The sequence below is a fragment of the Thunnus albacares genome, chromosome 22 (genome assembly GCF_914725855.1).
Source record: "Thunnus albacares chromosome 22, fThuAlb1.1, whole genome shotgun sequence".
NCBI classification, from domain to species: domain Eukaryota; kingdom Metazoa; phylum Chordata; class Actinopteri; order Scombriformes; family Scombridae; genus Thunnus; species Thunnus albacares.
In genome coordinates this window covers 9,212,507-9,224,696 of record NC_058127.1, presented here as the reverse complement: position 1 = coordinate 9,224,696, position 12,190 = coordinate 9,212,507, and the positions used below count along the sequence as shown (strand labels likewise).

Genomic DNA, 12,190 nt, shown 5'->3' with positions numbered 1-12,190 from the left:
TTGATATGATCCCTCTGACTGCTTTTATGTTGTTTAAAAACGACCTGTTAATATTTAACAATCCCATTTGACATTATTTTACTGTAAATGATCCATTAACTGTTTCAGTGGAAGAGCAATGAGGAAATAATATTTTCTCTGGACACCATCAATGTTAACCTTTGATTGTTACGGTCTAATGCCTTTTTGTTGTTTTGTGAAATTGACATGACAAGACTTTTTTAGGTTGTGGCACAATGAAATTAACTACATCCAATATCTTTGGAAAACACATTTACAAAACTAAAAACATAACACACAACATTTCAGAAAACACAACGTCAGTTCATATGCCTGTAGTGAAACTTGCAACCTCATAGGCAGACTCGGAGCCTCTATCCAAGTGCTGATTTTTTGGGGAAGCCTGGCCACCCTATTGGCCACCCCAGATGTAATTGACTTAGATTAGTGGGGTTTTTTTTTTAGAGGCAGAACAATTTCTGTACAGCTGCAACACACCTGGGATGCGTTTTAGGTGCACACACACACACACTTAGGTGAGCACCCACAAATGCCTCTGGAGACTTGTTTTTACAACTGGCAAGTCAAGTAAACCAACAAATGATTAAAGGTAAGCTAATTATATATGTCTTCATCCTCAGCCTATCTCTCTTGCTTAAAATGCTTTTTTTCTCCTGTTGGTTCTCTTTTTGATGGCTGAAGCAAGCAGGTAAAGCAGAGTTGTGGTTATGAGTGAATGGATGGATTGTGTTTGCAGCTTTGGTATGTTAGAGGCTAGAAACAATTCTCTTACAAATCACAACAGCAGAACAGATCTGTGTTGTTAAGAAGACATGCAGTTCACTGGATTGTGGGATGTGACATAAAGGGTAACTTTGAGGCTGAGGCAGTTTTGGATAACAACATTCCTATGAAACTTTTAGGGAAAAAAAGCCTTGTCTCCTGTTATTTTCCAGAATATTTGAAGATTGTAAAATAATAAACATCTGCAACAGGTGCAGTGAAGATAACTGTGGAAACAGAGTGTGGGTCACAATTGACAGATTAATCATTAGCCGGGTCCCAACTGAAAAAAAATGTGATGCAGGTAAGAAACATACTTCCAATTGAAACACACACAAAGTCGTGCTGAGTGTTACGAAAAATGGAAAACTCGTGTCCATGCACACAAATCTATAGATTCAATTTCGTGACTATTTCACACACTGCTGTAAGACTGGGTTGGAAGATCACATGTCAGGCAAGCAGGCAAACTGTGTTTGACTATTTATTTCTATGTCAGTAGCCTAAGCATCATCCTGGGCCAAAGTCAAGCCTAAGAACAGCAACACAAAAAATAAAACTGTAAATGTCATCTTCCAAGTTCATTCAAAATCCTTCAGTCTCCTACACTCTGATTGCTATGATCCCTCTGACTGCTTTTATGTTATTTATTAATGACTTGTTACTTTTTAACATTCCACTTGACATGTGACTTTATTATCTTATTGTAAATAATCTGTTAACTGCTCAGTGGAAGAGCAATGAGGAAATAATATTAACATTTTTTGGACACCATTGATGTTAACCTTTGATTGTTACCTGTCTAATGCCTTTTTGTTGGTCTTTAAACATTGTGAAATTGACACAATGACAAGATTTCTTTGGGTTGTGGCACAATAAAATATATATCTATTAAGTACAGTGGCCTACCTTTTCCATTTTTTGTTGTTGTGTTTTCTCATTTGTTGATGTGTTTCCTGAAAAGTTGTTGTGCTGGAAAAGCAGAACAGACCAGAAAACTCAGCGCTACAACAAACTTTGCGGTGCTTCGGTGAACCTGATTTTGTTTTCTGACAGAATATTATATCGGACTTTGCCAACTCTGAATACAGAACAGAACAACAGCAACTGTGTTAGCTGTAACAGGGTTTCTGCCAGAAAAGTTAACAGGCCCGGGGTGCAGTTGCACCCAAGCACACGTATACCTGATCTCCTTGCTGCACCTGCAAGAACTCTGTGTTGCCTCTATTATCCACTCAGGTTGTCACCATGACGTTCTTATGGAAGGATAGACATGTTTGGTGTGATCCAAAAGAATGATAAAAGAAGGTGAAATAATAAAAGCCTGCGACAGGTGCAGTGAAAATACCTGTGGGAACAGCATTTTATTGCAATGCTCCTTCAACTCTTGGGCCTTCGCAGCTCTCCACACTGGCTTGTCTCTGTTTCAAGGTATAACCACAAGTGACCAAAAAACAAAAAACTCCCAGAAGCTCCAGCCTCCTCTTTTATATCAGCTGAGTCCTACTAAGAGACATGAATTAGTATTTGATAATCAATTACCCCACATGAGATTAACACCTGGGCCACAAAATATCCAAACATTTATAATTGAATTATCAAACATACTAAAACACATTCCCCTGGGAACCTCCTTTTATACACTAATGGTACCTTCCTGTATAGTTTTGGCAGCTCCGGTTCTAAACAGAGGAGTGAACACTTTTAACAATAAACAGAAATGTTTAGTGCAAATACTAGTCCCTGTAACTTATTTAAAAATACATTCTGTGTGCTTTGTTACACTATGACCCACGACAGAAAAAACTTTGTTGGCAGGCTTCCTGACATCAAAAAAACAGAGGTAATGTTGACGATGTGAAATCATGCTACTCTGACACTACAAGACAGAATTTTGAGGTATTTTACAACTGGTGATTCATTCTGGACCACTGCCTTCAATAGCCACGTGGGTCACAGCGTTATGGGCAACATCCTTAAAGATGTGGCTGCAGCCATCTAGTAGTCCTGGTAGAGGAGTTCATGCCCGTTCCTACTATGGAGGACTGGAGGACCATCGCAGACAGCTTTTGTCAGTGCTGGAACTTTCCCAACTGTCTGAGATCCATAGATGGGTAGCATGTGGTGATCCAAGCACCATCAAACTCTGGTTTGCTGTACTACAATCACAAGGGGATATTCTCCATCGTCCCCCAGGCAGTTGTGGATGCCCATTATGTCTGTGATTGATACTGGCGGATATGGCAGAACCAGTGATGGTGGGATCCTGTACAACTCTGCCTTTGGTGAAGGCCTCAGAGACGGCACCCTGGACCTCACACCAGACGCAGTGATTCCAGGAGCAGAGCTACATGGAAACCTGACAAGGTGTTTGCTCTGTGTTTGCTTCATATATTCATGGTACAGGTGAGCTTTGCGTGACACTTGGTAGTTTTTTTGTTGTTTTGTATTTTTGGTTTTGAGCGTTTTATTTCTTAATATGATCATTGACAGTAGAGAGATGACAGAGAATGAGGAGAGAGAGATGGGCCATGGGCTGGACTCAAACCAGGGACGTTCCAGTTCATAATCAGCTTCTTAAGACACATATCATGAATATATCAGGCCATGCAGTATATGTCTTTGTTAAATCCACATTACATATAATATTTCGTTGGGCACTATCATTCACCTCCGCCTATAACTGTTTCAGCTCATTTTTTTCTATTATACCCACTTCTCTTTAACATGTTCATCATGTGAAGAGGAAGTCATGTTTTTTCTACTGTGTCCTGCAGAACTCACTATGAATACTTTAACAGTTATATATCTGACACCCTTTGTATGAGTGTGACTGACGATCAGTTATTCAGAGTGTCATGCTGTACTGCAGTACGGCCTGGTTCAGCAGCTTACCTTTGAAACTTCAGACTAAACTATATAATCAAATCCAAATGTGTGCAAAGATGATTAGCCAACCTGTGGCACACTCCTTACAAGTAGCTCACAACATGAGCCTGCTCAGACTAAGTCGCTAACAGTATCTCTTCTGAGTCCTTGCATGTTTTTAAATGGAGAACACCAACTTCTGCCCTCTAATATGTGATTTAGAGTCCCTTAATTTAAACACAACAGGCTGAAGAATTCTTTTATACATCAGTCTATACTGTTGCTAAACCAAGATCAGTGATCTGCTAACTGAGATCTGAATACAGAGGACATGATGTGATATGTATGATTGTCTTGACTGTTTAATGTTTTTTGTATGTCTATGAAAAGTGTCATATGTATAACTGTGTGTTTAATCTGTGTGTAAACCTCTTAAACAGAACTGCCTAAGAACGCAAAATGAATTTCAGTGTAAGCTGATAATAAAGTCTTATATCATATCAACAACATCCACCACTGAATACTGCATGCATGCACTGTAGCTGTTGTTATATTGACAGAATGTGAAGTTCAATTACACATATTATCCTTTCTGTATTTGTTTTAATGACTGTTGCAGATTATGTGCAGCTTATTTCTCATGAACTTACAAGGGCCATGATGATGAGTGCTTATTTTTCACTATTTTCTTGTATAAGGTGTTAGCCACAGTGACTCATATTGACATGTTCACACATACAGTATGTCATGACAAAAGTGCACTTCTCCATTTACAGAAACAGCAGTTGGTTTGTGTCAAACACATGCACATACACTAAATTACTGGTAATCAGACTGTATATGCAGTATTTTGATTGGCTGTTAAGTTTTGTTTAGGCTGAAGATAATTGGTTGTGATCAAATGTGTCCAAGATGTGTTGGAGAGAGGAAGTTAAAAGGGGAGAAACACTTTAGAAGTTCTAACAGGCACTTAATCATCAATCGGTATTGTTCCTCTCCAGACAAACACAGCAACAGAGAAAGGTAAGAAAACCTCTCTTTCTCTCTAAAATTCTAAATTAATTCAATTTTAGGCCTTTTTATGGCTAATTTAATTCATTTTTAACCTCGATTTATAATTTGATGTCTCCTCCTTTATTAAAAATATTTAGAAAACCTACAAGTTAGCCCATTCAGTATATGCCAGATCCAGATGAAGATGGCCATGATTTATTTAGCAAACATTTGCATTCTGCAGTTACTGGATGTTAATTTTAGACCTTGCATGTATAGCATTTGACAAATAACATTTTTTGTGTATTTATATTGTTTTTGAACAACAACATTACTCTGCTCAATAACTCAAACTCTCTTTCTCCACTCCAGACAAAATGAACATCATTCTCCTGACTCCCATCATCTTCACTCTAGCCCCTGTTCTTAGCATGATCCATCCCTCAAAGCCCTGTAGGGGGACCAGCAAGGTGAACAGATACAATGAATTCACCAGGAAACACATCCTTCAACGTGTCTTTAACTTTGATTCTAAAGCTGCATGGGCAAGGTGAGTTAAACTGTTAAATCTTTTTTTTTTTTCTTTTGAAAGAGCCAGTTATACTAAAAATGTATGCTGATGTATTTGTTGTAGCAAAAGGTCACATTTTATTTCTCACTGGAAATAAACTAGTCCCCTAAAAGTTGGTCATCAACAAATAAATGCAATTAGTAGGTTGCTAAAGTTTGTTCCGTGTTGTACAATCCTTTGTGCATTGATACAGGACAATTTGATTATACTCAATGACAACTCTGCTATTTTGTCCATGAAAAAGCCCATTAAAAATTGCAGTTGTGCAATCTAGTTAACAGCACGAACATGTGAGCTTTTTTCAATATAAAAAAAACAACAAAACTGTGGTTAGAGCAAAAGTGCTGCAGCCACTCAGCAAGCCAAAATAAAAGTTGAAACTTAACATGATCTCATTACACAGATACTTAAGGGATAACAAACTCTGCAGCAGAGTTGGACCGCAGTCCTTCATCAACAAGGCTGATGAAGAAAATGTCCTGCAGATCTGTAGCAGAGCTGGCCGGCACCTGCGAGATAACTTGTGCATCAGCAGGTCAAGCATGACAGTTTATGATGTCCGATCCTACTTTTGCAGCTTTATTCGCATACAAACACACGATCATCCTGTGATTGTGGCGTGTAATATGATTGGAAGTCAGTGCCTCCCTGTCCATTATCAGAAATACAGGACGCCAAAGCCAGGCAATCAACCCTGCATCTAAACTTTCTGGCAAGCTTTGCTAAATTAATAATTTGTGCTCATGAACATGTGAAAGAATCTTGAGCTACATATATTTTGTAAATCACATGTTACAGATAATACAGTGTGTTGTATCAAGCAAGGCGAAATGAATAGAGCTGATGTTTGGGAAGTTTTAAAAACATTTTCTCTGTTTTCTTTTTCATGGTGTTGGTAAAAAATAAAACGATGTTTGGCTTTACATTTGTTGTTGTCACTGTACTGCAGCTGCTGTTATACTCACATATTGTCCTTTCTGTATTTATTTTTATGACTGTTGCAGATTATGTGCAGTACAGTATTTTCCTGTGTACATGGTTAATGCTTCAGTCTTTGAATTTCTTGTATCAGGTCTCAGCCACAGTGATCCACCCTGACAGAGTCACACATACAGTTCACTTCTTCATTCACAGAAATAGCAGTTGGTTTGTTGGTTTGATTAAAACTTAATAGTCTTAAGAGACCTGTTTTCACCAAAAAATGTGAATTTATATATTTTTCACGAATGGTTAATTCTTATCAATGAACAAAGTGATGCTTTAAAATTCATTGCATATGTATTTTGTATTATATTAAACATTCAGATTCCCTGTACATGCCAATGGATGGATTCAAAAAAAAAAATCCTGAGTAAAAGCTATAAATCTTTCATATGATATTTTTGGCATGTGTAAGGCCAAGTTGTCAGAGATTTAGTAATGGCCTGCTATCTACAGCTTTGTCAAGCTTGGCTAAATTATGCTTTTTTTGCTTATTAAAAAATGTTGATGTGATTTTATGCTTGTGCTACAGAATAGTCTTGCTACATAATTACAGTGGTCACACAACCTTTTCTGATGTCTTTCATTTCAGCTTCATTTCATCCATATTAAACACATTTTTCAGCTGCAAAATCTGTGTGCTAACCTTAATCAATTGTTGAACCTTATAGTTTGAATGTAACTTGCTTAATGACAATAAACTGTTTTCATGTGACATTTAAATTATGTGTCCATTTCATGTTATTGTCATATGATCTCTCATGGTCAAACAGTCTTATCTTCCCAAAATTTGTATCCAGTGTGTCTTTCCATTACAGAGAATTTTTGTGACACTGTATTAAGTTTCTGTTTGTTGTGATTTGTATATTGTCGGTTAAATGCCTTCAACCAGCTTGACAATCATTTCTTTGCTGGTTGAATTTCCCACCTCGCTGCAGTGATGTAGAAGTGTACTCCAGAGTGTGTCAGTACACCAGAACATCACAGTTGTTGTGCTTATAGGTGCAGCAGAGCATGCTCCTGATGCTAATTGTGGTTACAGGTACAACAGACTCAAAACTTTCAACCAAACTGTGCAGAAAAATGGGTTTTTAATATTTTTCTATGTTATTTATTTATCACAATATCCTGTCATTCATATTTTCTGAATCATTAGAAATAACATAATGTTGCATCATTTTGCTGCAACATTAGCAGCCACATTTGTAATATTAACACTTGTATTAATGAATTATCTGTAGTGAGTGACATATGAGAAAAGATTGTGTGCATATTCTTGTGGATAGATTATGTGGATAAATTATGTTTAACAGATTGTTCTTTTCATCAAAAAAAAAGAAAACTGAAAGATGCATGAAGGACATAACAAGCTTCTATCACGTCACTTTATTCAAAGTAAAAGAATGGAGGATTTCTGAAGAGTTTTTACTCAGTACTATGCATGCTTGGATGTATCCTAAAAAGTTAAGAATGTCAAAAAAACCCATTGAGTTCAGCTGAACAGTCATTGAACAGATTTTTAAAGATGTTTTAAGATGTGAACTTGATTATGAAATATTATAATTTCTGAAATTGTTTTACGTTTGGTAGCAAGAAATTTTAAATTCACTTGATCTAAAACTGATAAACACTGAACAAAAGATGTAAAGAGTAACAAAACTGAAAGCTTTGCAACATTAAATGTTGTTTGACTCATTAAACAATGAACAATACTCAATTCAAACCGTCATAAATGCACCAGTTTTCTTTTCATGAATAATAACTGTGTAAAACTGTGTCCCAGTCAAAGGTTAAATCATTCAAGAGTTATCCTTTTTTCATATTTGACTAAGCAGAAAACCATTGAAGGTAGTGATGTGTGTTTGTTCATACACCTGTCCCCTTGGTACTGCTGCAGGAACACACCATTAGCACAAAAGATGTATATAACCTCTGTTGATATTTAATTTATTTAATTTTTTAGTATTTACTTTATTTGAAATGTAATTAGTGGATTCAAATAAAGCATTTAAAATGTAATGTTAATACTACTATTCATAATAATAATATAATAATAATATTAAGAAGAAGAAAAACAAGAGGAAAAAGAAAAAGAGACTAAAAGCCTTTAACTAAATTCAGTTTACACAGTGAGCTCATCCAGCCACAGACTTCAGTCACCAAGTCACTGCCTCTCCACTCAACATTTTAGGCTCTTTAATGCTGACTCCCATCAGATGGTCCAACACCTTGGTAACGTCCAGTACTGCTTCACTGCACTGGTTTGGTGCAGCAGAGGGCGCTGTTTTATGTGCTACCAGTGACTTGTCAGACATAAAATGTCAGACATATGTGTCTGTTGTGTATGTGAACCTTTTCTGATGTCTTTAAAATTACAATTTTCCAGTATTAGGTGATAGATGATCCACTTTTACATAGCTTCATTTCATTCATATTAAACACATTTTTCAGCTGCAAAATCTGTGTGCTAACCTCAATCTGTTGCTGAACCTTATAGTTAGAATGTAAATTGCTTGATTACATTAAATCAAGCTATTGTCATATGATCTCTCATGGTCAAACAGTGTCATCTTCCCAAATTTGTATCCAGTGTCTTTCTATTACAGAGAATATTTGTGAAACTGTATTGGATTTCTGTTTGATTTGATTTGTATATTGTCAGTAAAATGCCTTAAACCTCTTTGTTTAAGACATGACACTTGCTTAGCTTTTTTTCACACTACTTAGCAGCTGACAATCGTGTCTTTGCTGACCCAGTGGTTGAATTTCATACCTTGCTGCAGTGATGTAGAAGTGTACTCAAGAGTTTGTCAGTACCTCAGTAACCTCCCACAAATAATGCTCCAGGATCCAGTGCATAAACCAATAGTCTGCAGTCCATATAGAATAGAGTCTGAGCAATTTAACTATCATAAGTCACTTTTCTCCTCCTACCCCATGATTTAGGAAGGCATTCAGAAAATGCAAAAACATCATCAAAAAGATATTCAATTAAAGCTCCATTCTCAAAACCTATCAAATCTAAATCTGGAACATAAACTTTTTCAAACAAAATGGCCACATAATACCCCTTTCCCCAACTGCTTTACCTCTCTTGCCAAATCATTAAAAAAAAACAGCAAATAATGTTAGTGATAGAACATCACTTTGCTTTACGCCACAGAGCGTAGATAAAAATTTTCCATTAACACCTATTTGGTAAAGCTTATATTTCAGGAGATCATGATCAACAAAATCAAACGCCTTTTGAAAATCAATAAAACAAGAAAATGTGGGTTTTCTGTATTTTAATCTGTAGATGCTGTATATATATGATCTATACAGGCCCTTCTCCTTTGTATTGAAAATACATTTTGATATTTTTATTGTGGGAATAAACTCACACCTGCACAGGGTGAAACACGCATAGCAACAAGAGTCTGTGTAGGTGTGACCCTTGTTGCTGTGAGGCCACAACTGTTGTTGTTTCAATGGTCTTTTCATTGATGAGTAGTATTTACAACTTCCAGCTTGAACAACCCAAACTTTAAGTTTACTGTCTTGCTGTAGCAGCTTAAAAAGCACAATTTACCAACAACATTGTAAACTTTTCAGTGTATTCATTTGTAATGGCTGTACAGTAGAATATCAATATCAATGGATTATAGACAGGTACATACACACTCTGCAGACTACTCATATGATGATCATATCATGCAGCAGTAAGCAATTACAGAGCATGACTGTGCATGAAATAAATCCATTCAATGTCAGAATTTGGTGACACATTTGTTCATCTTCCTACAAACAAACAAATGTTCTGGGTGCAACATGTAACTGTTTTAAAATCTATTTATGTAACAAAACTGCCAACTTCATGACACAACACAGTAAATAAAAGAGGACTCATTACACTCTTTTTCAAGTGATTTATTTATCTGATTTACATTGTGAGTGACTGCCTTCTTTTTAGACATCTGAATTTAAATTCTAATGGTCAGAAATGAGTCTGTATCACAATAAAGTGGTAAATTATTTATCCATTCTCATATTTGAGTGACCAAAAAACCACTGAACGTTGTGAGTTTGCAGGCAACTGGACATACACCTGGTCACCTTGCTGCAGCTGCAGGAACACTGCGTTTCCTCCATTATCAGCTGAGTCAGAGTTTGATGGGTGATCATGAGTCACCACCATCAGCTGGTTGTTCTTGTACAAGTACAGCTTTCCCTCATAATCTCCTCCAGCATGATAGAAGATGGTAAAGTAATAAACACCTGCAACTGGTGCAGTGAAGGTACCTGTGGAAACAAAAACAGGTTTTTGGTTGTGGCCTAACAACAACTTTTTTAGGAGAAAGTTTCAGATGAAATGTGTCTATCGTTCCATTGTTTTCTTGCACCTACTACCTGCCCATCCTGTTCATGAGGGAAGGCATCCTGCTGAAATGCTGATCTTACAAAAATCTTAAATCTTTAAATGAATACGTGTGTAACAGCAACACAAACAATAAAATTGTCAAATTCATTCTCAAAGTTCATTCAAGATCTTTATTGTTTTTGTAATTAGTATCTTTGTTTTCCCATTTCTGTATGTATTCTTTTTTCTCCCACTTTCTTTCACTACATTTACTGTTACAAATATGACCAATGAGTGCAATGAGTCCTCTTGACCAAGTATTTTAATTTTTTGTTTGACTTCAATATTAATGTTTTGTCTGTCTTTGTCCGCTCTGATCAATACTTGTTGTTTAAACATCCATCTTTGACTGTTTTTTTTATAATGACGGTAATGTCGGCATAAGCAATAGCAGTGACTTTGTGTGCATGGCCTACACATGTTCCAGCAAAACGATTGTTTATATATTTAATTAGGGGGCTGATGGCCAAAATATAAAGAGCTTCAATGGGCAGCCCTGCCTCACTCCTCTCTCCACTTCAAAAAACTAAAAACCCATTGACATTTACACGAGCACTTGGTTTAAAATACAGACATCTTACTATGTGAATAAAGCTGTCACGAAAGCCGTATGTTTTCATCACAGCCTAGACATAATCTCTGGAAATGTTGTCAAATGTTTTTTTTTTGATGAAGACCAATAATATAAAAACCTTTTGATGCTAAAGGTTTTTCTCTTAAAATGCTAAGATTGTCCCACATTACCCATCCTTTAATTACACAAGTTTGCTCTTTATCTATAATTTCCTCTAATGTATCATTAAGTCTAGGCCTTAAACACAGTAATCATCACTGTAAAAATCGCAGTAATAATTTCACTACTGTAGAGTATCACAGTAATAAAGCCACTATAGAGTATCACAGTAAACATTAAGCTACTGTAGAAAAATATACTAATATTCATACTACTGTGGAAACCATTATGTTACTGCATCAAAATAACCATTTTAGTAAAATCACAGTAACAATTATGTACTGTAAGAAATCACAGCAGCAAATTGCTGTAATTTTTACAGTGAGGTGCAAGGTGCACCTTCATAAAAAGAGTCCCCCATACAGCCACTGTGCAGACCTTCATTATACATGGAAGTGAGCAGGTTTATGATTTAATCGAAATATAACTGATAAAACTCAGTGGGCAGACTGTCTGGACCGGGGTTTTTCCCAGTATTTAACTGTTTGATGGCCTGTACTACCTCGTCTTTTCTTATATCACCACTAAGTGAGGTAAAAGTCGACGTTCTGTATGATGGCCAAAAAAGTGTTCACAGATGCGTGGTCAGTTTCTATTTTCTACTTTCTTATTTTCGATTTTCTAGTTGCACATAAACCCTTAATAACTTGAAGTTGTTTTTGTCCAGATTTAATAGCATGAACAAGGTTTCCTCTTCTTCTACTTTGTTTATATATTATATAATAATTCATAATTAAAGGTGTTTATTTGTGTTTTTAAGTTTAATATTGTTTCTTAATCTATAGTTGATCTTTGTTTCATCTGCCTCAAACAAATATATCGATTTATTCATGCATCATACTTTTTATTTTAAAATTTAATT

At 36.1% G+C, this 12,190-nt stretch overlaps 1 long non-coding RNA gene across 1 annotated transcript; it reads left to right on the top strand.

Annotated features, from left to right (window-relative positions):
- The first annotated feature begins 4,612 nt into the window (after window positions 1-4,612).
- Window positions 4,613-6,991, top strand: LOC122973749. Its single transcript, XR_006400121.1, has 3 exons — window positions 4,613-4,674; window positions 5,017-5,194; window positions 5,619-6,991. It is a non-coding gene; the product is annotated as an uncharacterized LOC122973749 (long non-coding RNA).
- Window positions 6,992-12,190: the final 5,199 nt, after the last annotated feature.